A 27,518-nucleotide genomic window follows, 5' to 3' on the forward strand; every position below is an offset into this window, starting at 1 on the left:
GCAGTCGTCGCAGAAGGATACCATGGTCGATGGTATCGAAAGCCGCTGAGAGGTCAAGGAGAACCAGGATGGAGGCGTAGCCTCCGTCCCTGGCTCTCCAGAGGTCATCGGTCAATGCGACCAAAGCGGTTTCTGTGCTGTAGCCAGGCCTGAAGCCGGACTGGAATGGGTCAAGATAACTAGCTTCCTCCAAGGACCGTTGGAGCTGAAAGGCCACCACCTTCTCAACAACCTTCCCCACAAAGGGGAGGTTGGAGACTGGACGATAATTGTTAAGAACGGCTGGATCCAAAGATGGTTTCTTCAGGAGGGGTCTCACCACCGCCGCTTTAAATGCGGGGGGAAAGACCCCCTCCCGAAGGGAGGCGGTAACAACCGCCTGGATCCAGCCCCGTGTCACCTCCCTGCTGTTAGCAACCAGCCAGGAGGGGCACGGGTCCAGTACACATGTGGAGGCACTCACAGCTCTCATGGCCTTGTCCACGTCCTCAGGGGCAACATCCTGAAACTCAACCCAGGGATGGTCTACCAGATTATCCCCTTGTGCCTCGGCTGGATCTGCGGAATCGGAGTCCAAGTCCGACCGAAACCGAGCAACTTTGTCCGCTAGAAACTGGACGTAATCCTCAGCCCTACCCTGCAGGGGATCCCCCGTATCCCTCCTATTTAGGAGGGAACGGGTTATCCTAAACAGGGCGGCTGGGCGCGACTCAGCGGAGGCAATCAAGGTGGCAATATAAGTTCTTTTCGCCGTCCTAATTGCCCTGATGTATTCCTTGATGCAAGATGTTAGAAGTGCTCAGTTCGATTCGGATTTATTGGATCTCCATAAGTGCTCTAGGCGTCTCTTCCGGCGCTTCCTCTCCCGGAGTTTCTCGGTGAACCAAGGGGGCCTCCTGGATCCGCTGCCTCGGAGCGGCCGTAGTGGCGCAATCCGGTTAAGAGACTCCGTCGCTGCCGAGTTCCAGGCAGCAACCAGAGTCTCCACCAGACTGTGGGCGAGGGTATCAGGAATAACCCCAAGCTCCGTCTGGAACCTCAAGGGGTCCATAAGTCGCCTGGGGCGGAACCATCTGGTCGGTTCCTCCTCCCTACAGTGGGGGTTTGGTCTCCGAAAGTCAAGCCTCAGTAGGCAGTGGTCTGACCACGACAGGGGTATGATCTCACTACTCCTCAGACCAAGATCACAAGTCCACTGCTCCAAGAGAAATACGAGGTCGAGCATGTGACCCGCTGACTGGGTTGGGCCCCGAATTACTTGGGTCAAGCCCATGGCTGTCATGGAAGCCATGAACTCCTGCGCCCCATCAGAGTGTTCACCGAGCGAAGGCAAATTGAAATCCTCCAGAACCATAAGCCTGGGGAACTCAATTGCCAGCTCGGCTATTGACTCCAGGAGCGAGGGGAGGGCTGCTGCAACGCAGTTGGGAGGCAGGTACGTTAGCAGCACACCCACTTGACCCTTGAGGTCCAACTTCACCAGCAGGGACTCACACCCGACAAGCTCCGGAGCAGGGATCCTACGAGGTGCTAGAGACTCTTGGATAACAATGGCCACACCTCCACCCCTTCCCTGGGCCCTCGGCTGATGAAGCACCTGAAAACCCTCTGGGCACATCTCTACGAGGGGGACTCCTCCTTCCGGGCCCAGCCAGGTTTCAGTAATACATGCCAGGTCTGCCCTCTCGTCTAAAATTAAGTCCCGGACGAGGGGAGCCTTGTGAACAACAGACCTGGCATTTAGCGACAACAGCCTGAGACCAGGGTCCTGGTTACTCGCGCCATCTGGCCTTGGAGTGGGACTCATAGGGCCAGAAGGAGGGATCTCTGTAACGTAGCGAGCCCTCCTTCCCCGGTAATGGCTAGCCCTAAAGTCCCCTCCCTGTTACGACCGTAATGCTCCGGCCCACTCCCGTGTCCGCAATTCCCCCATCCACCCCAATGGCCTCCGCGTGCCTCGGCAGGTCCTCCGAATCAAACACACTCATTCGTTCACCCAAGCAGTCCCCACGTAATGATTAAAAACACAAAAAATACAGCAACAATAGGTAATAAAAAAGTGGGATCATTCACTCAATCACATGCATATCAGATACATATCCCATAGAAGAGAAGGAAGGAAAGAAATACAAGAAAAAAGAGAGGAAAAAGAAAGAAAGATTGCGCAGCTGTTAAAAGTGCAAGTTCAGGTCGGCGTTTGAGATGGTTGAAACAACTGAAGTCCAGCTAATGATGGCCAAAGCAGCTAGAGTAGCTGAGATAGCAAGTCCAGCCTCCCTGGGGTTGTGGTTAGATAAAATTTGATGTTTAAAGGCCCAGCTGAAAAAGGGCCAGATGACCAATGGGGGAGATAGATAGAGGATCCACAATGTTATTAACAGGCAATAGGATAAACTCTCCAAATCCGCCAAGGGAAAATGTCCAGACAAACAGGGCTCTGAAGAAGGCGAGAGTAATGTTAATTTAAGGGCTGAGCCACAAGGGAAGGGGGGAGGAGAGCGCCCGGAGGGGCTATGGTGGCAGCAGTTGCAATCAGCCATCCAAATCCAAGTCACCCAGTCTTTACGGGTGCCCAAATCGTCTCCACCTCCTCCGGAATGATGGCAATCCAGGAAAGTCCCCAAGAGTTTAGCGAGCCGGGCGGATATAACCACAAGATGTTGCAGGCGCCCTAAGGTGGAAGAACTTGCAAGTTAGGGTTCCAAGTTATCTTTAAAGGCATTGCCATGTGGATTGTGTTGCAATAATCCAGATAGCTGATGATAAATAAAGGCATGAATCATTGTAGCAAGGTTGTATCATCCCAGGTGGAGTTGCAACTGGCATGCTAGTTGAGGCAAAGACAAAAGCCAAACAGCTTCTGCCAACTGTTTCAAGAAGACACTGAAGTCGTGGATTTCCTGTTTCAGGGATAATGCTTACCTATACCATTGGAGCCACCAAGAAACCCTAAAATGAACAAACAGTAACTCTTTCTTGGTAGAATTGAATTTTAGTCTGTCCTGGCCTAGATTAATAATTTATCAAGTAGCAAACTGATGGAATCAAACCCTGAACTGCAGGTAACCATTCTCAGTGGCTTCGTGTATTTATTAAACAAGGAAACTGCCTCCAAGCAATTTCTCCTCTCCTACGCCAATTGATGGGAACCTTCCATTGAGGAAGGAACAATGTCACTGCAGAAATTGTCTTCAATCTTCAACCCCAAGTTGGTCTAAAAGGTTACCATGAGCAATGCTTCTAAAGGCCACAATTTAATATATTTTAGTGCCTAAAAGAAACAGGTTAGATGCACCTCCAATCCAAGTCTACAAAGATTATCCACTGTGCAACCAAAGCTCTTTCCATCCCATGCCTAAATTCTGATAAAGATGCAAATACACCACTTCCGAGAAAAGGAAAGGTTGAAGACTGACAATAGTTGTATAAAATCACTATGAGATGTTTTGGGAGTTGATAATATACCATGAAGCATGTTTCAGTAAGTCATGACACATTAGAAAAAAGTTGATTAAATACCATTTCTTGAACAGTAGCCAGTCTAGTGCAACAAACCAATAACAATCCATTATCATGGATGCCAAAAGTGAAATGGAATGTTTCTGTCTTCAGACTTCCACAAAATCACACAAGTCAGCACCTTACTGTGAAGCTCAGCAAATTCAGATTTATATCTTAGATGCATAGACATGTATAGGACTGCGCTGTAATCAATCACATTAACTGCCTTTCTAGCTGCCAGTTGTTTGCTTCAGTGAAAAAGTGCTTTTAACACATGTCAGATCTGCCCCCTCAGCAATGTAAAATTTCATACTTTCATCACTTCACAAATTCTATCCATAACTGCTAAAGAATCTGAAAACAGATTGATTTTATTTCAAGAAACAAGAAAGACCCTCCAGTTCAAATCTGAAAGAAAGACAATATCCTTCTATTAGCATACAGCCAAGTACCTAGACTAATATACAATTAGCAGTTGTGCCAATTCAGGTATAGGCAAAATATACTTTTTCAAAAAAGGACAGAGTTTATATAGAAACATAAATTAGTAAAAAAATCCTGTAGAATTTTCTTACTAGGAAATTTTTGGATCATAATTTGTAATAAAGCATGGTTTTTACACACGCTATTCAATTTTTGCTTCAATAAACCAACATAACTATCATTTTTGAGAAAAAAATAACTAACTAAATTGCAGGAGAAATGTTGTTTATAAAAATCAAAAGAATAAAAACAAAACAAAATTATAAAATTATAAAATCTGTATTCTTTCTAACTGTTTATTTTACACAGCAGTAATGGTGAATAAATAGAAATGTTAAAATGTTGATATCCATCACAACAAGGAGTGGACAAATGTCAAGAGAAAAAAGAGCCTATAACATATGCAACTATTAAGCATTATTTGAAAATGTGTATCTTTACAGCACAGATATTCAACCTGTGATCTGCATGCTAGTATTCCTCCGTGTATAATACATATACATTGTAGGGAGACAGTTATGTTAGACACAGTTCAGAATTAAAGAACATATAACACTTGGAAAACATTATTATTGTTGCATGAAGTAACAGATATTTTTCCAGTATTGTTATAAAGGCAATTTTAATATATAAATGTCCAAATAATTTCTGTTACTATTGTCAGGTTGAGAAATGTTTTTAAAAAGCACAGAACAATATACAAAGTGCTCCAAAATGATGCTGATATAAAACTGTTATATAAATAATACACACAGTTAAAATCCCTCTACAATAAAAACATATTCAATTAGTGACAGACATTTAAAATACACATAAACAGACATGCATTCTACCAATTGCTGTCATTTAAAATTTAGAATTTAGATTTTACTTTTTTTTAAAAAATAAGATTGCAACATACAAAAGTGCAAGATTTGAATTCCTGACTACATAATTTTGCTATGTAAAGATCCAAAGACCATGAGAAAAATCACAACTTTATCAGAGATATTGTAAATAAAGAGAGGGATGCCTATAAAGGGATGTTTATAAATAAATAGTTCTTCCTTACAAAAATACTGAACATAATAAAATTTGAATATAACTGAAGCAAGCATGTGCTTGCAGGCTTTTTATTATGTAATTAAATTTATTACTATATGAAAGGGTGAGAGTGAAAAAGATGCAAATTCAGCTACAAATTCAACTTATATTTGTTTCCCTGGATAAAAAAACCTGCAGAATGAATTGTTTTGAATAAACCTGTCCAAAAATGAAGATACAGTGGAACCTCGGGTCACGAACACTTCCAACCACGACCAAATTGGGTGCCAACCATAAAATCCGCTAAATGTTTCACTCTGGTCGTGAACACATCTTGGGGTGGGGTGGGGGGATCAAACACAGCTACAGCAATTTTCCCTGCCGTGGCAATTTTACATTATGTGGCAATTTTTGGGGAGGTTGCGCATGCACAGTCAGTCTCGCTTCTAGTCACAACCAAATTGGGTTGCGACCAAAGTCCTAAACGGATTATGGTCGTGGCCGGAGGTTCCACTGTACATGAGAAGGGACACTGTTAGTACACTAAACAAGGAGTGTTGGTAATGATATTTTAAAAACTTGAATACTGATTATTATAATGCCACATTTAAAAATTCCAATCAGCTTCAGTATGTTCCTTTTGTAATAGAATTTTCCTTATTTTACTTGCCATTTTCTTCAGGCAGTCCTCAACTTATGATCACAATTGAGCCCAAGATTTATGTTGCTAAGTGAGAAATTTATTAAAAGAATTTTGCCCCATTTTAGCATTTTTCTTGCCACATTTGTTAAGTGAATCACTGCAGTTGTTAAATTAGTAACAGTTGTTAAGCGAATCTGGTTTCCCCATTGGCTTTGCCCATCAGAAGATTGCAAAAGGGGATCACATGACCCCAGGTCACTGTAACCATCATAAATATGAACCAGTTACCAAACATCTGACTCTAAATCACATGACCATTGGGATGCTGCGATGGTCATAAGTGTGAAGTCATAAGTCACTATTTTCTATGCTGTTGTAACTTCGAAGATCACTAAGTGAATTGTTGTAAGTCGAGGACTACCTGTATCTGGTGTTTATAAAATGATGTCTGGCATCTGTGGAAACCAAATAAGCAGACTTTAGAAGAGCCACATATCTTAAGAACTAAATGACAAAGATTTTAAATTCTGTAGATCACAGAATCAAAGAAAATGTCATTATTTTTACAAATTTATTATTTTTACAAATGTATTATTTTTTATTTAAGTTTATTGTTTTTTATTTAAAGTTATTATTTTTTATTTAAATCTATTGTTAATTTTACAAATAACTCAGGGTGGCAGATATATTCAACACACTTTCCTCCTATTCTCCCCACAACAAGCCTGTGAGATGAGTTGGCCTAAGACTGACTTGCACATCACTTTTAGGGGGGAGGGATGCAGGAATAGGGAACTAAAAGTTTTTTTTTTAAAGAAAAGGTTAAATAACAATTTAACAATGATTCTTAATTTCAAGTGCATCATTCTGAAATAAACAAACAATGTATTCACCTGAAATTAAGACAAACATGCATATGAAACCATTTTTGTTTCAAACTCTTACCAAAATCTATTTGTCTGCTTTTCTGTATCTCAGTGAATTTAGATTCTTCAGATATTTTAAAGGTAGGGTCATTGGGAAACAAACCCTTAGTCTTTCTTTTAATATAAATTTAATATTATATACATTAAATGTTAATATTCTGCAATCAAAAGAACTCTGAAAGGATCTACCAAATAATCTAATCTTTCTCAATCATTAATAATGGTTAAGCAATGAAAGATGTAATAAATACAAGGTTGTTGACAGGTGTCCATCCAGGTCTTGATTACATGCTGCCTCTTGTCTTTCACTTGTTCAAACAGCTCTTACTCTAAGGATCTCTCTTCCAGAGTTTAACTGAAAATTAGTTTCCTGCCATTTCTTTTAAGATTCTTAGATCATTTTCTTATTTACTGTCACAAGTCAGACTCCTTTATCCTTTATTATGCATATCTGCACATTTCTCCTTGTATGTGTTCCTCTGGACAAACTGCAGACATGTTGATTCCATCCAGCTTTGGGTCTCCTGGTTTTCCCCCCCTAAAGTGGAACCATTTATAACAATTTTTAACAGTAGAGGCTTAAGGCAGAATAGTACAGCAAGCACTGAGACTTGTTAGCAGTTTGGTCCATTAATGAGCACCCAGTGAATACAGCTGCTCAATGGCACAGAATCAGTTTTCTTCAATCACACTTAGTTCTGTCTATTTTCATTCTCTACAAGTCCATTCAACAAGTCAAGGGAAATTAATTATGTAAAAGGGTCAGAATTCTGTCATATATCTGTGTATCACCAAGATATAGTGATGAGAGAAATACAAAGGGTTCACAAACTTTCCCTCATCATTATCACTATTTGAAATTTGAACAGCCACGAAATGAAGATCACGTTCAAAAATGATCTGTATGGTGTGCCTCATGGGTGAGTACCAAAATAGTCCAAGAAAAGCTTTTGGAAGCTATGAGATCCTGAACTACATCTAAGATAGTCAAACATGAATGTCCCAACACCAATTTGAAAAACACCTGTTGCAGAGAGATAGCTTCCTTAACTATTACAACATCCCCTCTCACTGATGTACCTAATAACTAGTTGATGATGTGGATCTGACTGCTCCCATCATGTCCTGGCAGATCTACGTATGAGGTCAACATTTAATTTAATAAAAAGTTTTTAAAAATAGAATTCTTTTATTAGACAATCATTTGGCTTTTAACAGATCCTTGTTCAGACACCGAAAACTAATTTCTGTAATATAGACAAGGGCTACAGAACTCATGCTCATTGACTACATTATTAAAACTCATAATATCAAATGCATCCTAATTCCCCCACTCTACCCACACTAATTGAAAAGAGGCACCAAGTTTACTGGAGGAAGGTATGAAACTTCCAGATCTTCTTACTATTATTCAGAAACTAAAACAAAATTAAACAAGTCAGTGATTGTAATGACTAACTTAACAGCAAAAACTCATTTGCAATTAAACAGATTTGTATCTTTGCACTTGCTCATAAGTAGGTGTATTTGAACATTACCATATTTTCATTCTTTGTACTTAGACATTTAACTATAATTTGTACATTTTCATAGAAAAACACCTAAGCATACTTCAAAAGCTATATTTTCACTATGTCAACATAATTTCCATTAAGATTGTATCTTATATGAAATGTATTTCAGCCCTTGGAATTTCATGACTTGCATAAATGTATATTTTATCACAGGTTTTTTCAATTAAAGCACATCACAACATGCTACCCCACAGCATTACCAGCACAAATTGCTAAGTAACTGTCTCAAACCAAGTTCATTTCATTTATTTCTTCCACATAATGTAAGTTCCTAGGGCAATTCTTGCTGTCTCTAAATAACATAGGAACACAGACAGAACAATGGCATTGAATTAGAAGCTAGATTCCTCTTCCTGTTCCACAAGCCATCAAGAATGAGAGTTCCTCAAGCCATCAAGAATGAGACAAATTGTATTTGTCTCCAACAAATACAATTTGTTTGTAATGAAGCTGAACAGTAAAGTGTGATTCAATTTCTAAAAAACATTACTTTAAAATTAGGAGTATAACCCCCCCCCAAAAAAATTTTTAGAAGTTTCATAGGGAGGAGTCTTGGGGGCGCAGCAGTTAAAATGAAGTACTGCAGGCTAAGTCTGCCCACTGCCAGTTCGATCTTAACAGGCTCAAGGTTGATTCCGTCTCCCCATCCTTTCAAGATCAGTAAAATGAAGATCCAGATTGTTGATGCAATATGTTGACATTTGTAAACCGCTTAAAAGTGCTGTAAAGCACTGTAGAGTGGTATCTAAGTCTAAGTGCTACTGCTACTGCAATTGCTTTCATATTCTGAGAGTTCCTTTGAATTGCGAGATGAGTCACTCATACATTTCATAATAAAAATCTGACAATATTCTTTTTTTTTCTTTAGTGTTTAACATTTATATCAAACCTAAAAGACATTACAGGTAGTTTTTGACTTATGGCCAGTCATTTAATGACCCTTTGTAATCGCTATAGCCTTGGAATGAGTGCTTTACTAGCCACCATAAAATGTCACGCTGAGGGTGCCCGTCACATGATTGCATTTTGGGCACTTGGCAATCTGTTTGCATTTACAACCGGTTGCCAAGTGCCCTACGATCATGTGATCACCAATTGCAATTTTTCTGCCACCTTCCTCAGAAAGTCAAGAAGCCATAAGGGAAAGTTGCAAGTAAAGAGGATACTGAATTTGAGGTTCATTCCTCCAGCACTTCAAGAGATGTCCCCTGTCTTCCATGCAGGGAGGAAAATCCTTCCACATCCTGAAGGAGACCTTAAATCTGGCAAAAATGCTAACAGCAGGGTTCTTGTGATAATTCTCCCCAGTAAGGGAGAATTAGCCTGCTGAACGACTGCAACTGGTACAGTCAGGATGGCAACTCTTGAGTAAAGTGGTCATGTGGCATCTCATTTAACAACTGCTTCATTCAACAAACAAGACTGTGGTTGTTTCAGTCCAACTGTGGTTGTAAGTGGAGGAACTACCTATGCAAATTCTTAGTAATCCTTAAAATTCCATAACTTCAACCAATATTATAAATATATTTATCTATGATAAATATACATTGATGTTTGGCAATAATCTTCCACATTTTGCATTTCATGTGTTTCTTTCACATCACTTTTATTTCAATTCCATTTCTTGTCAAAAATTCTAAAGAACTAATATTTTTCAAACAAAATCTTCCGCCATTACAGCCTTTTTAAAAGCTGTTATCCATTCAGAATTCAAGAAACTAACATCATACATAGACATTTTAAGTAAGTGAGCAAAGATGCTTATCACCATGGAGACCTTTGCACAGTTTCTTATGTTCCCATCAGACCTCTGTGACATACACTGAACTAAAAGCAGCATTTTTATATATTTTCAATTATATTCTCCACAGAATCATCATGGCAAAATAAATCTGTTCTTATAACTCCATGTCCAGTTATTTCTGGACTAAAATAGCACTTGGTATTACCTGAACTGTATTTCTCATAAGCTTGTGGAAGGGTCCAGGATTGGGTTATTCTCACGTTCAATCTGCCCAGAGACTGAGTTAAATTTGAAGCCACGCCTCTCTGCTTCCTGTGCCTGGCTCCACTTTCAACAAAGGTCTCAGCTCCATGGAAAACCTGTAAACAAGGCAGAAGGGAAAGGTCCCTACATCCCCAGACTCACTCACTACCCCTAAGTCCTACAGAAGCTACATCAGGGTGGGACCTGGACCCTTCCACAAGCCTACAAGAAATACAGTTCAGATAAGACCAACTGCTATTCTCCGTAGGAGCTTGTGGAATGGTCCAGGATTGGGAGATGCCAAAGCTACCTACAAGGGAGGGAACTAAGAAGCAGAAGGCAGGGCTTTCAAAACCCTTTGCAAAACCCTCCGACTGAATGAGGCTTCAGCTGAGGAATAGGCATCAAGCTGATAGTGCTTAATGAATGGCAAGGGAGATCCAAGTAGCCGCCTGGCAGATGTCCTCAAACTGAGCCTGGGAAGATCAGGCAACCGAAGTTGCAGCGTTCCTTGTAGAGTGCGCAGTTATGCCGGCTGAAACCGGAATGCCCCGTGCCTGATAGGCATTGGAAATAGCTGACCTGATTCAACTTCCAATGGTTGATGGGGTGACCATAGCCCTTAAGGAGGAAGGACGACAGGAGACAAAAAGCTCCTCCATTCGACAGAATGAAGCGGTACGCCTAAGATAAATGCACAGCGCTCGCCTGACATCCAATCTATTCCAAGAATGCTCCTTGTCCCTTGAAGGGGCTGGGCAGAAATCCAGCAGCACCACTTCCTGCACCCTGTGAAAGGGCAAATTAATTTTTGGCAAAAAGGAAAGGTCCAAACGAAGAACAACCCAATTCATATGAAAAACACAGATATCAATTTCTTGTTGACGGGAGCTGGTCATTTCGGCTCCAGAATCTTGGACACGTTTAACTGTCAGATGAGCCATCTATCAGCCATCTGACAGCTTGTTTACCTTTTTCTTCGGGCCAGAAAATAAGGTGAGCTTTTTGCCGGGCATTGTACCAGCCAAATCCTCGCAGATTGCCTCTGGGAGGGGGGGGTGTGGCCAGCCGACGGCAGAATTGCCTCCGTGCCAGGAATTCCAGCTGCATTAGCAGCACAAAGCAAGACTCAAATCCTCAGAACAAAACTTGATTTATTGATTCCAAGACGAGCGGACCCCGTTCATCTGGATCTTTAATTGTTTGTATCATTTCTTAGCTTCAGTTTTTGTTTTTACAAGAATTCCTTCTGATATCTTGCTTTCTAAAGAGATACCCAAAATGGCGCCGAGCAGCTTCGTAACACTGCTTGAGTTTTGAATTTCTACGGAGTTTAAAACCTCAAAGGGAAGGAGTGATTTAATACTAAATTAATCAGTAACAGCTGCACAAACTAGCACAGACTTATTAATTGGTTGAAGAAGATTAAGACCTGGAATGGCTTTTAAGCAACCCCCCCCCCCCCGGCTGCAAAAGTTCGTCTGTCCCTGGCACGAAACTACAGTCTCCATTTCCTCCCCCCACAGGCGAGCTACTGACTAAAGAATTTTTTCAGAACGAGCTGGCCGAGGCATTTAAAAATTTTGCAGCTACGATGGAAATAAAACTTAAGGAAGAGATATTGGTTGCGCATAAAGATCTGTCTGATAAATTTGAGACTCGGGTTTGAAAGATCAGGGAGGATATGGTGGGGGTTATAATTTGTTAACAGACTATGTCTCGGAAATTGAAGACAGATTAGAAGATCTTAATGATGCCAAGACTAATATGGTATCGAAAATAGACGTGGTGCAACAAAAAGTTGGAAATGCTGAAAAAGAAATTATTATGCTACAGTATAGACAAATGGAGTTTGCTTTAAGAATAAGAGGTTTGCGTGAAAACAGTCAGGAGAATTTGAAACAGATTCTCTCAGAAGCCTTTGATAATCTGTTGGGAAGGCCAGGGGGAAATTATGATTGGCAAATTGATAAGGTTTATCGTCCTAACTTCTGGCTGGCGAAACAGAAGCAGCTCCCAAGGGACATTGTAGTTTACTTTACTACAAGAGACATGAGGAATATGATATTGCTAGAGTCCTATAAAACTAAACTTCAAATTGGGAGTCAGGAAGTGATTGTTCTGAAAGAGCTTCCACCTCAAATGTTAAGATCCAGGAAAGACTATGTTTTTTTAGTTGAAGAGCTTAAAAATCGTCAGCTACAGTTCAGATGGGAGGCACCAGTTGGACTTTCATTCACCTTTGAGGGGCAAAGATACCGTCTTAAATCAGTAGGGGAAGCTCGGGACTTTTACCATAATATCTTGAAGGTTGGACATCCTGCCCCACCTGGACCTAGAGAAAGAGAACAAGAAGGACAAGATAGACAGCAAACTACACAACTATCAACAAGGATGGATCATCTCTCTTCCTGAGAAGTTCAAGGCGCCAAGGAACAAAGTCAAAACCGTGTGATTACCAGACGAATGGATCAACAATTAAAAAAAACAACAATCAATTAATTACCAATGATTTGTTTTCTAGAGTGAAGAAGATAAAGATATGTGCCAGATTTTCATCAGTTCATAACCCAGTTTGGATGGAGTTGGGTAGGGTGATGCAATCAAGAAGGGGTTGGGAGATTGAATGAAAATTTATTTAGACATGAGAAATATATTAATGAATGTAAAAATTGTTAGCAGAATACTTCGTTTTTAATATGAATAAGGGTACATCTATGGACTGAATGTACAGCTATAGAGATTAATTTGATTTTGCACTTAATAACTTTAGTTAGACTGTCACTGGCGCAATAATGGAAGAAGGAAGACTTCCCTATAATTCAAGAAAGGACACTGAAAGTCACAAATTTAGCCGAGGGGGCTAAAATACCTGCATATCTTAAGCACTAATTAAACGAGAGATATAAATGAGACTGGGCAAAATGGACTCATTATATACAAAATAAATATGGATAAACGAGATGGGGAAAAATGGATTGATTATATTCAAAATAAATAAGAAATTCCAGATAGCTTATGATTAACACCAGGACTGATATAAATTGTTTAAAATTAGTTTAGCAAGGAGGAGCTAAGCTCAATATAAAGAAGTTATCAATTTTTTTTACTCTTTTTTCCAATATATTTTAGATTGTTTTTGTTAAAGATTTATACCGTGTATGGGTTCTGGGAAGTCGGGGGAGGAAAGGCTGGGGGGGTTAGGGGGGAGGGGAGGAGGGGAGTTTGACGAGGGGTGTTAGACTTTAATGTAATATGATTGCACATGTATACTGTTTTTTCTTTTTCTTTTTTCTTTAAAACTACGATATGTCAAGTATGGAAGTATAAATACTATCAACATAGATTGGAGTTTGCTCAGAAGCGGAAATACACCAATGAGAGGAAGAGTGGGAAACAGAGGGGAGATGGAAAGAGAGGGAGGGGAGAGGGTGAGGGGGGAAGATGAGGAGGATAAGGAGGAGTGGAATGTAGAGAGAAAGATGGGAAGAGAGGGATAGGAGAGATGGTGAGGGGGGAGGATGAGGAGGATGAGGATAGGGAGAAGTGGAATGCAGGGAGAGGAGAGGGAGAGGGGAAGGGGAAGTAGAGTGGGAAGGGATGATGGAGGGAAGATAGGAAGTAGGAGAGAGGTAGAAGAGGGAGGTGTATGGAGAGCAGAAGAGCTAATAATGGGTTTTCATTTTTTTTATTTTTTTGGGTGTTGATGACAAGAGGAACTGATGTGATCATTATTTGTTACTATATGATACTGGCTATGTATAGTGTACATGTGATTGTATGTTGTGAAAATGGAAATTAAAAAATATGTTTAAAAAAAGAAAAAAAAAGAAAAAAAAAGAAAAACACAGATATCAATCCTTGAAGACAAGGCACTCAACTTCAAGATGCATCTGGCGGTGGTGACCGCCTCTAGGAAGACCACCTTGAGTGTGAGGTACTGTGTACTAACTGTCCTCAACAGCTCAAAGAGTTCCTTTGTAAGGGGCCGGGCAGAAATCCAGCAGCACCAGAAACAGATCCCATGTGGGAAACTTGTGGATTGCCGGTGGCCTGAGATTAGCGCCCCCTTGAGAAAACTTTTATCACTTGATATTGAGGCCTGCTCCCCTCACCCCTTAGTACTGTGGAGAGGGCCGCCACCTGCCTACACATGGTATTGTGAGAAAGGGCTTTCTCCAACACATTCTGCAGGAACTCTTAATATCTGAGGGGCCGAGGCCAAGGCAGGGACCACATGCGCTCCCCTGCAAGAGGCTGCTCCCCTCCCAGTTCCTGAAGGTGGTCCACATGGCGTTATAGATATGCATGGTGGACTGCCTGTGTGATGCCTCAATTGTTCCGATTACCCTACTGGAGAAATTGGCTGCCCTAAGTTGTTCCCATTTAAGTGCCAGGCTGTCAACTGGAGCCACTGCAGCTCCTGATGAAACAGGACCCCCTGACACAAGACAACCTCCCCCTTGGGAATTCTCCAGTGGGGGGGGGGGTATTGAGAGGTCCAATAGATCTGCAAAACATGGTCTGCGGGGCCAAAAGGGTGCTATCATAACTACCTCCGCTCCCTCTGTTTCCACATTCCTCAGGACCCTGGGAATGAGGGTAATGGGTGGAAATGCATGAAGGAGACCCTCCACCCACCGGCAGCACAGTACGTCCATGTCCTCTGCTCCCTGAGCTGGTAAGCGGAAGATGAACCTAGGAAGCTGGGTGTCGGTTATTGACACGAAGATATCCACGATCGATTGTCCGAAAGTCCGGGAAATTCAGCAAAAAAACTCGGCCTGAAGTTGCCACTCCCCGTGATCGACAGTGGCCCTGCTGAACCAGTCTGCCTGCTCGTTGTCCATGCCGGAGATGTGTTCCACCATCAGAGGTAGAAAATGACATTCCACCAAGGTCCCCAGTCTGAATGCCTTGTGCCACCGATTGGGTGCCCCCTTGCTTGTTTATGTGACACTTGGCAGCTACATTGTCAGTGTCAACACAGGGCAGCTGGTGACCTGTGTCGTGAAGTGCCTGAGAGCCAGGTGGACCGCTCTCAGTTCTAACGAGTTGATATTGTGTTTTAAGTCCACCAGCGACCACTGACCTTGTGCCAGCTGAGAGTCCAGCAGAGCTCCCCAGCTGAAGAGGCTTGCATCTGTGGTCAGAGTGAGGCACATCAGATCCTTGAAGACTGAGCCCTTCTGAAGAGCTGGTGACAGCCACCATCACAGGGACAAGAGGACCTTGATCTTGAATGACGCATCACAGGTGCCGTGGCGTTGATGGGGAAGCAGCAGCTACTGCAGTGTCCGACCATGGAGGCGAGCCCGTGGCACTATAGCAATGCAGGAAAACATTTTCCCCACCAACTTGGACATAAGGAGAACAAGAACAGGCCATTCCCTATGGACCTGCCTCACCAACTGGATAATGCTCTCCCTACGCTCGAAAGACCGGTAAACCTTACCCTCTGCTGCATCAATAATAGCACCCAGGTGTTGTAGCCTATTTCAAGGAACCAAATTACTCTTTGCAAAGTTTATGGAAAACCCATGCTCCTGCAAGGTTCGAATGGTTAAGGCGAGGTGCGACCCTGCCTGCTGGGATGAAGACGCCTGAACTAAAGTATCATCAAAATAACACTGAATTCTAATTGGTACTGATCGTAGGTGTGCAGCCAAGGTGGCAAGAACCTTGGTAAAGGTCTGAGGAGCTGAAGTGAGGCCAAAGGGAAGAGCCCTGAACTGGTAGTGGATGCCCCTAAAGGAAAACCTCAAAAACTTCCTATACTCCTGAAGGATCAAAATATGAAGGTATGCCATTGTAAGGTCCACCAAAGCCATAGTCTTCTGGCCTAATCAACGCAAGAATAGTCTTTAAGGAGGCTATTTTGAACCTTCTATATACAATGTGCGAATTCCAAAGTTTAAGATCTAAAATTGCTCTCCACCCCCTCCCCAAACTTTTAGGAACCACAAACAAATTGGAGTAGAACCCCAATCTCACCTGGTCTTTGGGAACCAGCTCAATAGCCTGAATCTCAAGAATGTTTTGAATGGCCACTTTCATGAGATTCCACTTTACAGGATTCCTTGAAGAAGAGAAAACCTGAAACCTTTTTGGGGAGTAGGAGATAAATTCCAGATGACGGCCAAATTTAATAGGGCCCACTGGTCGGTAGTAATGGAATCCAACTGGGGGATTCCAAGCAGAGGCAGCTGCCAATTGGAGGATTTGCTCACTTGCCTCTGCGAAAGGAGTAACCACCTCCCCCACGAAAGGGCCTCTTGTTCTGGGGTTGGTATCTGGACCTATCTTGAGGATATGCCCTGTATGTCTGCCTAATCTTTTTTTTTTTCATTTTATTTTTTATTTTAACAAATATTTATTTTATTTCTTTTAAAAAAAAACACAAATATTTCATCATTTGTCAATCATTAAGACATTGAAGTACAATTTTTTTTGTGTGCCCCTCCCTCCCTCCACCTCCCCAACCCCCCTCCTCCTTCCCCCCCCCCGACTTCCCAGAACCCGTACACGGTATGGATTTTTAACTAACACAGTCTAAAATCTATTGAGAAAAAAGAGATAAAGAAATTAATGACATTCTACATTGACCTTAGCTTCTTCTTACTGAACTAACTTTTAACAGTTTAAATGATTTCTGCTTAACCTTTTGGCAGGTCCACCATATATGATAATATGTAGCATCGAGAAAACCACACCTCCCTTCCTTAACCTTTGTATCGTCTGGGTTCATTGTTAACTCCAGCTCTTTTCTCTTAATTTCCTCTTCCAGTTCTGTTCGTTTTAACCCTTGCTTATTTCTATGTGTTTTATTTATATTCATCAAGACTCCTCTCATATACGCTTTGCTTGCATCCCATACAAATTCCATAGATGTACCCTTATTCATATTCAAAACAAAATATTCAGATAGTAATTTTTTACAATCATTAATATACTTTTCATATCTAAATAAGTTTTCATTCAATCTCCAAGACCTTCTTGCCTGCACTACCCTTCCCAACTCCATCCAAACTGGGTTATGGTCCGAAAGGACCCTAGCCGCAATCTTTGTTTTCTTGACCCTAGAAAGCAAATCATTAGTGGTTAGAATAAAATCAATCCTTGAAAGGGATTGATGCCTGTCTGAGAAGAAAGTGAAGTCATATTCCTCTGCGTTTCTTTCTCGCCAAATATCTCTCAATTCAAAATCATCCATAATGTCAAAGAAAGGTTTGGGTAACTTTGCTCGCATCTTAGTATTTAGGCGGGAAATCTTCTTATCTCTCTTAGTATCTATCACTCCATTCCAGTCACCCAATAGTATACAGCTTTCATATCTTTTCTTAAGTATACAACTATACCATTCTTCTTTTCCATAGCGGAAGCTACAAAATGTTGACCAAGTTTTGAGTTGATCAAATATTTTTGATCAGTTGACTTGATATGAATTTCTTGCAAACAAATTACATTGTTCTTAAACTGTTTGAGATAATGAAATATTTTCTTCCTCTTCTGTGGAGAATTCAGTCCGTTGACATTCCATGTTAAAATCTTAGTTGTCATCTTTGGTTGGTTGAAACATTTTTAGAGCTTCCTGCATGGCCTATTTAACCTTAGGTCTAGCTCCTCCCACTGCTTCCAGATTTGTTATTGTAGTTCCTTGATCGATGGCCGATGATTGTTGATGCTGTTGCTTTTTAGCTTGTTTCTCCATACGTCTAGTAGTCATACGGCTAGGTTTTTGTTCCTTGTCTGGTGGTTGTGTAGTTTGCTGTCTATCCTGTCCTTCTTGTGGTCTTTCTCTAGGTCCAGATGGTGCAGGGTATCCGACCTTCAATATATTATAATAAAAATCTCGGGCTTTCCATACAGAGTTGAGGCAGTACCTTTGCTTATCAAATGTAAATATGATGCCAAATGGTGCATCCCATCTATACTGTATCTGACGATTTCTGAGTTCTTCGACCAAAAAAGCGTAGTCTCTCCTGGCTCTTAACATTTGAGGTGGTATCTCTTTCAAAACAATCAGGTCTTGACCACCAATTTGAAGCTTAGTGTTATAAGACGCTTGCAGTACCATATTTCTAAGCTCTCTTGTAGTAAAATATATAACGATGTCTCGAGGAAGCTGCTTCTGCTTTGCCAGCCAGGAGTTAACGCGGTAAGCTTTGTCGATTTGCCAGTCAAGGTTGGTCCCTGGTCTTCCCATCAAGCGGTCAAAAGCTTCTGATAGGATCTGTTTCAGATTCTCCTGTTTCTCCTCACGCAGCCCCCTTACTCTTAATGCGAACTCCATTTGTCGGTACTGTATCATAATAATTTCTTTTTCAGCATTTTCCACTTTTTGTTCCACCACCTCTGTTTTCAATGTCAAGTTAGCATTGGCATCATTAAGAACCTCTAGAGTATCTTCCATTTCAGAAATATGTTCTGTTAATACAGTTACAAGTCTCAGCATTTCGTCTCTAATTTTACCAACCTTAGCGTCAATTTTCTCATACAGCTCCTGTTTAAGTCCTTTTATTTCACTTTTGATTTCTTCTTTCATTTCTTTTATTTCCTCTTTTCTCTCCTGCTTTACCACCTCTCTATTATCTCTAAACTTATCTTCCATTTTAATTGTCAGTGCATTAAGAGCCTCGCTTAGATTGCTCAGGAAAAATTCTTTCGTTAACACATCCCCAGCAGGGGGCATAGGAAGCGGAGGCTGCAGCTTTGTGCCAGGCACTGAGGATGTGCCCCTGGAAGTAGAGTGTGACGACTTCGAGTTAATATTTGGTTTTGAAGCTATTTCAAAATTTATCTGTCTGCAGTTAATAAAACTCTATTGCCTGAATATGCAGCTTTAAGTAAAGAGGCTGAGTTCCCCTTTTATTTTGAAGTTTAAGGCTTGGCAAAACTTTCAGTGAGTAAACATTGTAACAAGACCGTTCAGCAGATTCATCACCATTTAACTTCCAGATAAGCAAGATTAATGAAGGAGTGAAATTCTTGTAAAAATGAAACTAATTAAAAAGCTTCTGCTGGCCTATTGTGAAACCAAAACAAATGATAAGCAATCTCTTTTGTTTTGAATTCTTGTGAGAATTAACAAAAAGTGTTCGTTATTACCGGAGAAACCAGCCTGCTCGGCGCCATTTTAAAAGCCTCTAAGTAAATAATTTTTCGGAGGAGAAAAAGAAAAGAAGCTAAAATGTTGATAAACAATTATTGTCCACGCAAACGGATTCAGCTCGTGATAAAATTAAATCAAACAAAACTTTGAACTGAGTGGGGGAGACCTACTTTGTCCCGCACAAGGCAGTTTGAAGTTCCCAGCACGGATAGCCGTTCTGCCTTGGGCTAGCCCCCTTTTCCCTGCAAGCACAAAAGCTGCAAAAATCGAAGAGCATTTGCCAGCAAAACAATTTCTTCTTTCCTTCTTGCCTGAAGGATAAGAAAACCTGATAAGACGTCAGATGGAAGATCCTCTAAACAGGTACGTAGCCAGGAATTCGGAGGCAGCTGATTTTTTTCTGCCACCACCAGCAGGCTCCTCCCAGGAAGTCCTATATCTGCCTAATCTGTTGTCTATCACTATGGGATGGAAAATATCTGGATTGCTGGTCCTGTGATCAAAACGAAGGTCTACAGTAGTATGGGGCTGGCCTCTGGTCCAACCGCTTGGCCGCTGTAGGAAAAACCTTTTTTTATTCTTGTCTTCCATAATAATGGGATCCAGAGATGCTCCGAATAACTGGGTCCCCATATAGGGAGAGGTTGCCAGCCGCCACTTAGTCTTGGCATCTGCCTGTCAGTTGCGAAGCCACATCTGAAGGTCACCGAAGTCGCCAAGGCCCTGGATGCATACTTCACTGCATTGAGTGTGGCATCTGAAGAAAACTGAGTAGCAGCAATTAATTTGTTTAAGTCTTGCTGCAACCTTTAATCATTTGGGGGAATATGCTCTTGCATCTGACGCAGCACAGCAACGTGGTTCGATTAAAGAATGAATCTGAGGCCGCTGACTTAATGGCCCAGGATGCAGCTTGAAAGGTCTTTCGCAAGGTAAGCTCAGCCTTTTTATCCTCAGACTTGAGATTATCGGTGATATATCCTGAGACAAGAGAAGGGGAAGTGGCCAGTGCAGCCAGAAGAGGGTCTACAGCTGGCATTTGCAGTGCCTAAGAAAATTCTAGTTCTAAATTGTAAAACCGCCCTTTATTACCCCCTGGGGTGGGAAACGCACCTGGTTTCTCCCATTGGTTTTTTAGCACATCAAGAAAAAGTTGAGCGGGAATCTCCTCCTTTGCAGCCAGAGGCTCAGAAAAGAGATCTCCTCCCCCCTTCTTTGGTAGCTGAGAGGTAACTGGTTCAGAAGATTCCTCACCTAAATCAGCAGTGGCCTCAGCCTTGCTTAAGAGAGATATAAAGAGCTCAGGAGAAAACAGCCCTGAAAAAGCTGGAGGCTCTGGGACTCACTCTTCATCATCAAGATAAATCTAGGTCAGGGAGAGGTCCCTCACCCCCCACTGACCCTTCACTGGCCAATAAAGGGGAGGCTGGACTATCCTGAGTCAGGTGTTGAGAGTGTGGTTGGTCTATAACACCTCATGGGGTCGTTCAGGAGAGGGTTGCGGCCTCTGCTGTAGGCCTGTGGCAATGCCCTGAGATATAGCTTGGGCTATGAGTTGCTTGAAATAGTCCAGAAGCTCAAGCAACATTGGAAAGCTGGCAGAGGAGGAACTCCCAGAAAAAGGAGCCTGTAGTGCCAATCTGGGCCTAGTTGGGACCAAGTGAGCAAAGGGATCCCCAGCCCCCTCCCCTGGATCCCCTGAGGAAAGAGGGGGAGATAATGAGACATCATCTCCAATAGACCCAATATTGTGTCCAGGGGACCTATTAGATGGGCCTGGAATGGGTGATTTCTTGAGAGGGGATCTAGATCTAGGTGAAGAAGGGCTAATCCTGTCCATTTGGGATTGTCTCTCTGCCCTCTCCACCCTCTTCCCCAAGGCCTTGTGCCTTCTAAGTTCGTCCTTTTCCAAGGCCATGGAGGGACGCTTAGGTGCAGTCTTCTTGGCCCTAGGCGAGGTCGTGGGCCTAGATCTGCTGCCCAAGGTGGAAGGAGCCTCCTCTCTCTCGCTTGCAGAGTCCGCCATTTTGTTCAGCCCCATGCCACATGGTACTCACAAGATGCCCAAAATGGCGCCCGGCTGCCTCAACGACATTAACTTCTCCTTGGACGGTGTCCGGTTCTCTAATCGTCTGCGGAGCTTGTCCCCTGAGGCTTTCCAAAGCCTCCGAAGCTCCGACACTCCACGTGGTCTCTGATGCCAATTTCCACTTCGCCTGCTTGCTGGTGGCTACCTGCAAGCACCAAGGCCGTCTCCCGTCACACAGGAGCTCAGCACTCAGCAGCAGCTGGAAGAAAAGTCTCTTGTGCGGCTGCCAGCCACCCAACAAGGTGCTGTTCCACAGCGGCGCTTAGCGGCCTCCACATGGCCTTTAGGGAGCCAAATCAGGCCATCCACCAGTGCCTTTGACTCCCTACCTCCAATGGCTAAGATCAACTGCCGCACTTGCAAAGAGAAGGCCAGGAGAGGTAAAGAGGGGAAAGGATAAAGGGTCCAGGAATGAGGTAAACTAGTCCAACTCTCAGGAGCCAAAAGAAAATGTGTCTCTCTTGGGCCAGACTGAGTTGAAAGTGGAGCCAGGCACAGGAAGCAGAGAGGCATGGCTTCAAATTTAACTCAATTTCTGGGCAGATTGGACATGAGAATAACCCAATCCTGGACCCTTCCACAAGCTCCTAGGGAGAACAGGAGTTGTTCTGAATGATAGATTCCTTCATCAGATTCCTCCATATGTCTTCATTAATGCATCACCTCATGGTTTACTAAATATTGGATTTGCATGTTAAGTCACTGATTAAACAGAATAGAATAGAAGGGACTAATATATTTATGCTTAAAATAGTATGTGGTGCCTTCTTTTCATTGGCAACCAAATCTAAGAACTTTAGTTAGCCTTCAATTTTCTCAACCATAATTATTTTGCAGTACCTCTGATTAAACATAGTGAATGTCCTTGTCAAACAGTCAAGGAAAAGTTTTCATTAAAAAAAAAACTAAAAGAGGTTGGTCATGCTGGATGTCATAGCTGGTCAAATCTTTTTAACTGGGGAGTAAAGAGGAGGGAACAATTTGCCAGTAGAGCAAAAAGACAACAAAAGAAGGAGCAGGGGCACAAAAGATCAGCTCCTAATTGATAAAATGATATTAGAAAATTGTAAGAACAGAAAAACGAATATGGTCTGGATTGATTACAAAAAGGCATTTGACTTACTGCCACATAGTTGGATCATAAAATGCTTAGAAACAACTGGCATTAGCAAAAATATTACATCCTTTACTGAAAAGGCGATGAAACAATGGAGAACTGAGTTGGCAGTAGGGAATGAGATCTACGGAATGGTTAATATCAAGCGAGGAATTTTCCAGGGTGATTCACTTTCACCTCTTCTCTTCATCATCGCATTGATCCCACTATCAGTAATCTTTTAAAAAAAAATGAAATTAGGCTACCAAACAGCCAAAGAAGCTGAAAAAATTTCGCATTTACTATATATGGATGATTTGAAACTGTATGGAAAGTCAGAAATAGAAATCCAATCATTGACAAACACAGTCCGAGTATTCAGCACCGATATTTCAATGCAGTTTAGCATGGAAAAATGCGCTACTGTATCCATAAAAAGGGGCAAAATCACTACATGTGAGGGAATTGAAATGCCCAATGGCCAACTAATTAAATGCAATGAAAATGAAGCCTACAAATATTTAGGCTTTCTGCAGTTGGATATCATCAAGCATAGGTACTTACCTGATACGCCTCTTATCATAGTGGGGGGAGGAGTATCCAGAATGGGTTGACCTTGTCCTCTCATGATTGGATGAGTCAGATAAGCTCTTTGGGCAATGCCCCCTGGCCAGCAGATATTCCCCATATTTGACGAAGAGCTCTATCTGACTCATTGCACCATTCACTCCAGACTCTTAATTCAGTTCTTAGCTTTTATCGTCTTCAACATCAATATTTATATAACTTCATAAAACAATGAACATAACACTTAGTTGTACAAACATAGTCAGGGAGGGACTGGATACTCCTCCCCCGACTATGAGAAGAGGCGTATCAGGTAAGTACCAACGCCCTTCCTCCATAGTGAGGAGGGAGGAGTATCCAAAATGGGACGTACCAAAGTCTGCACGTCCCTAGGGAGGGAGACCCTGAGGCCCCATGTACCCCCCTCATGCCAGTTGAGGCATGGGCCCCGCCCTGTGAACCGCCTGCAACACCCTGCGGCCAAAGAGGCTTCTGCCGAGGCAAAAGAGTCCAGTTTATAGTTCCTAGCAAAGGGAGAGGGGAAAGCTGATGTGGATGCCCTGAAGATTTCGGCCAGGGATGTCTGTGTGGCCCAGGCCATGGATGTGGCTGCACTCCGCGTGGAGTGAACTGTGATATGATTGATGTCTGTAAGCCCTGTGATTGGTATACAGTGGCGATGCAGGTTCGCAACCACCTGCCTATTGTGGTGGAAGTCACCTCGTTACTGGTTGGAAGGAGACAAACAAAGCTTCGGATTTCCTGTTCGCCTGGTTCTCCTGAGGTAAATCCCCAGAGCCCTCCTTATGCCCAGAGTATGCCACTTCTTCTCCAACGGGTGGGAAGGGTCTGGACAGGAGTTGGGCAAATCAGTTCCTGGGCTCGATGGAAGCAGGGGCCCACCTTGGGGATGAAGGACGGATCCAGTCGTAAGCCCACCCTGTCTTGGTGGAAGACACAGAGATCCTCCCTGGTGGACAGAGCTTGCAGTTCGGATATCTGCCTGGCGGAGGTGATGGCCACCAGAAAGGCCACCATAAGAGTCATGAACTTAAGGGAAACTGTTCGTAAAGGCTCAAATGGAGCGCCTGTTGGAGCGTCCTCTACCCTGTGTAAGTCCCAGGAAGGGTACCTGAATACCATGTGCGGTTTGGGGTTGGAAGCCCCCTTGAGGAATTGCCTGACCATAGGATGGTGAGTCAAGCTCTGGTTCCTGCCACGCAGGAGAACTGACAAGATGGCTGAAACCTGTCTCCTAATCGTGTTAGAAGCTAACCCTCTGTCCCGGCCTGCCTGGAGGAAGTCCAGAATCTGAGGCACTGAGGCCTGGATAGGATTGTACCCCAGGGAGTTACACCATGAGGCAAAGGCCCACCACATAGAGCCATAAATACGCTCTGTGGAGGATGTGCGGGCAGTCTGGATAGTCTGCATCACCCTGGGGGGGAAGAGGTCTTTCCCCAGGATGCTCCGCTCAAGAGCTAAGCGGTCAGCTGGAGCCATTGAGAGTCTGGGTGCTCCAGCGACCCCTGGTTAAGGGATATCCCCTCCTGGGGGATTCTCCAGGGCCTCTCCCCTGAAAGTGACTGGAGATCTGCAGCCTCTGGGGCCAGTGAGGCAGCAACAGAACCCCTTCCGCCCCCTCCCGAAGGATTTTCCATATGACTCTGGGGATCAGGGGTAAGGGCGGAAAGGCATACCGATGACCCCTGGGCCAGGGGCTTCGCAGAGCATCCACCCCTTCTGCCCCCCATGTCTGGTACCTGGAGAAGCACCTCGGGAGCTGAGCATTGAGGGGCATGGCGAATAAGTCGAATAAGTCGGCATGGGGACTGGCCTGTCTGACCCTTTTCCCCCGGCCATAAGGGTGCTATGATTCTATGGCTAGGATTAGCGCAGAGATATTCTGAATGTAAACACAGACGGAGTTCAATGGTCAGCCACTAGAGTGCGTGTAAAGATGAAGTGAGGGAAGCTAAGGCTCACAATAAAGAAAGGCCTGCCGCAAAGGTAAAATAATAATAATGATAATAACAACAATAACAACAACAACAAAAATAATAATAATAATGTAAAGAACAAAAAACTACTGAAGGCCCAACAGATGAAACAAGAATACAGAAAAGATGTGATAAAATCAAGAATGGAGAGTTGGCAGAACAAAGCACTGCATGGCCAATTTCTGGGGGGAAAAAAGATAAAGTGGACAGTGAACAAACTTGGTTATGGTTAACAACAGGTATATTAAAGAAAGAAACAGAGTCACTAATCCTGGCTGCACAAGAACAAGCTATCCGCACAAATGCCATTAAGGCCAAAATCGAAAAATCCTCTGATGATGCCAAATGCAGACTTTGCAAAGAAGCTGATGAAACTGTTGATCACATACTCAGCTGCTGTAAAAAAATCGCACAGACTGATTATAAATTGCGGCACAATTCAGTAGCACAAATGATCCATTGGAATTTGTGCAAAAATTTTAATATTAAAACAGCAACAAACTGGTGGGAACATCAGCCTGAAAAAGTCACCGAAAATCAGATGGTCAAGATCTTGTGGGATTTCCGTATACAAACGGACAAAATACTGGCGCATAATACACCAGACATCACACTGGTTGAGAAAAACAAGGTTACAATCATAGATATTGCAATACCAGGTGATAGCAGGGTCGCCGAGAAGGAACATGAAAAAATCGCAAAATACCAGGACTTAAAAATCGAAATTCAACGAACATGGCACAAACCAGCAGTGGTAATTCCAGTGGTAATTGGCACACTGGGTGCTATTCCAAAAGCACTGGAATTACATTTAAAACAGTTAAAAATTGACAAAATCACCATCAGTCAAATGCAAAAAGCCGCACTGCTTGGAACTGCACGCATATTATGAAAATACGTTACGAAGTCCTAGGCCCCTGGGTGGGGCCCGACTAGTAACCAATGCCAAATCCGGCGAAACAACTGGCCGCTGTGATACAATTGTATAATAATAATAATAACAACAACAATAATAAAAAAAAAAAAAAAAAACCTCCGCCATTGCCGGTCCCAAGCCCGGATGAGAAAGGAGGAGGGTTGGGGTCAGGTTGGCATCTGGTCCCGTAAAAACAAACCCGCCAACCCATACAATATGGTGAAAAAAACGAATAAGAATTCCATACCGCATCGGTCGTCGCGCGGGTTAACAAGGGCCGCGGCGGATGTTGGGGTCCCTGGACATCCGTCGACAAGTGGGCTACAAGTGGACCAGCCAACAAAATGACAAAAATATAGTGCAGATGAAAACCGTGCCATAATGGCCTGTTACTACAACTCAGAGCCAGAAAAAAGAGGTTATTTAAAGCGAATATATGAATTATGGAAAGAACAATATCCAGATTCAAATGTTAGTGAACAACGACTAGCAGATCAAAGGCGATTTATTATACGGAATAAAGTGTTTAGTGAAGTTGAACATGAGGAAATTCATGCAAATTGCAAAACCCAAAAAACAATATCACAAGCGGAAATAACTGATATTCAAGACACAACTAAAGACATTATAGTAGAACTCCCAGAAGAAGCTCTCGGGATGGAAATAACATCACTGCCACTAGAACCAGTTATCACTGAACCAACTGATGAACTAACTCAAAAACAAAAAGAATTGAAGGATAAGATCATGGAGCATTTTCTGCTTAATGAGGAAAGGCAACGTTTACCATCACTAAAAACTGTGCCTAAGAAAATTTTGGCCCCTATCATGAAAATGGTTAATGCAGTGTTTTCAACAATTGAACCGGGATCCATCTTGGAAACAAACCAGTTAATGTACAGCGCAGCTGTAATAGTCACTAATGAACTAGGCATTAAAATTAAAGTACCTAGTCACACAACAGAAAAAGCATCAAAGCCAAAGTGGAAAATCCGTTTAGAACAAAAAATCAAAAAATTAAGGGCAGATGCTAGTAACTTAAAGAACATGCATGAGCAACGGCTTAAAAACAACAAAATCATAGATCGGCTAATCAGAAGATATAGATTGGATACAAGAAACATCAATGAAGCTGTAGAGATTGTAAAACAGCAGATAACAGCAACAGCTAGAAAAATTGAAAGATACGAGGCACGAATCATCCAATATAAACAAAATCAGCAATTTCGATCAGACCAACGGCGTTTTTATCAAAGTCTTAATGTGAATGGTGACACCAAAAGTGAAAAACCAGAAAAGCAGGCCACAGTTGAATTCTGGAAAGAATTGTGGGGAAATGCAAAGGATTACAACAAGAAAGCAAAGTGAATACATGACTTTGAGAAAAGCATTGGCAACAAACAAATGCAAGTATTAGAAATAACAACTGAGATGGTCAAAAATCAAGTTAAAAAGGTAAAGAATTGGACATCACCTGGAAAGGACCAATTACATGGTTTCTGGCTCAAATATCTGACCAGTTTACATGCAATATTGGCCAGGCAACTGAATGAAATTTTACAAAAGGGCCAAATTGATGAATGGTTGACAACTGGAAAAAC

The 27,518-nt window shown here is 42.4% G+C and overlaps 1 protein-coding gene across 5 annotated transcripts in view; it reads right to left on the reverse strand.

The window, feature by feature from the left end:
- SHOC2 (SHOC2 leucine rich repeat scaffold protein) overlaps positions 1–27,518 on the reverse strand; it is an 85,951-nt gene that overhangs the window by 26,777 nt on the left and 31,656 nt on the right. The window contains exon 1 of one of the 5 annotated variants that reach the window (XM_032225358.1): positions 15,230–15,424. The exons of the other annotated variants lie outside the window; for them this stretch is intronic. The gene's annotated coding sequence lies outside the window, so the exon portion shown is untranslated. Of the gene's footprint in view, positions 1–15,229; positions 15,425–27,518 lie in introns of those variants that run through there. 5 annotated transcript variants of the gene reach the window in all.

Source organism: Thamnophis elegans, chromosome 10 (assembly GCF_009769535.1).
Source record: "Thamnophis elegans isolate rThaEle1 chromosome 10, rThaEle1.pri, whole genome shotgun sequence".
Classification (NCBI taxonomy): Eukaryota; Metazoa; Chordata; class Lepidosauria; order Squamata; family Colubridae; genus Thamnophis; species Thamnophis elegans.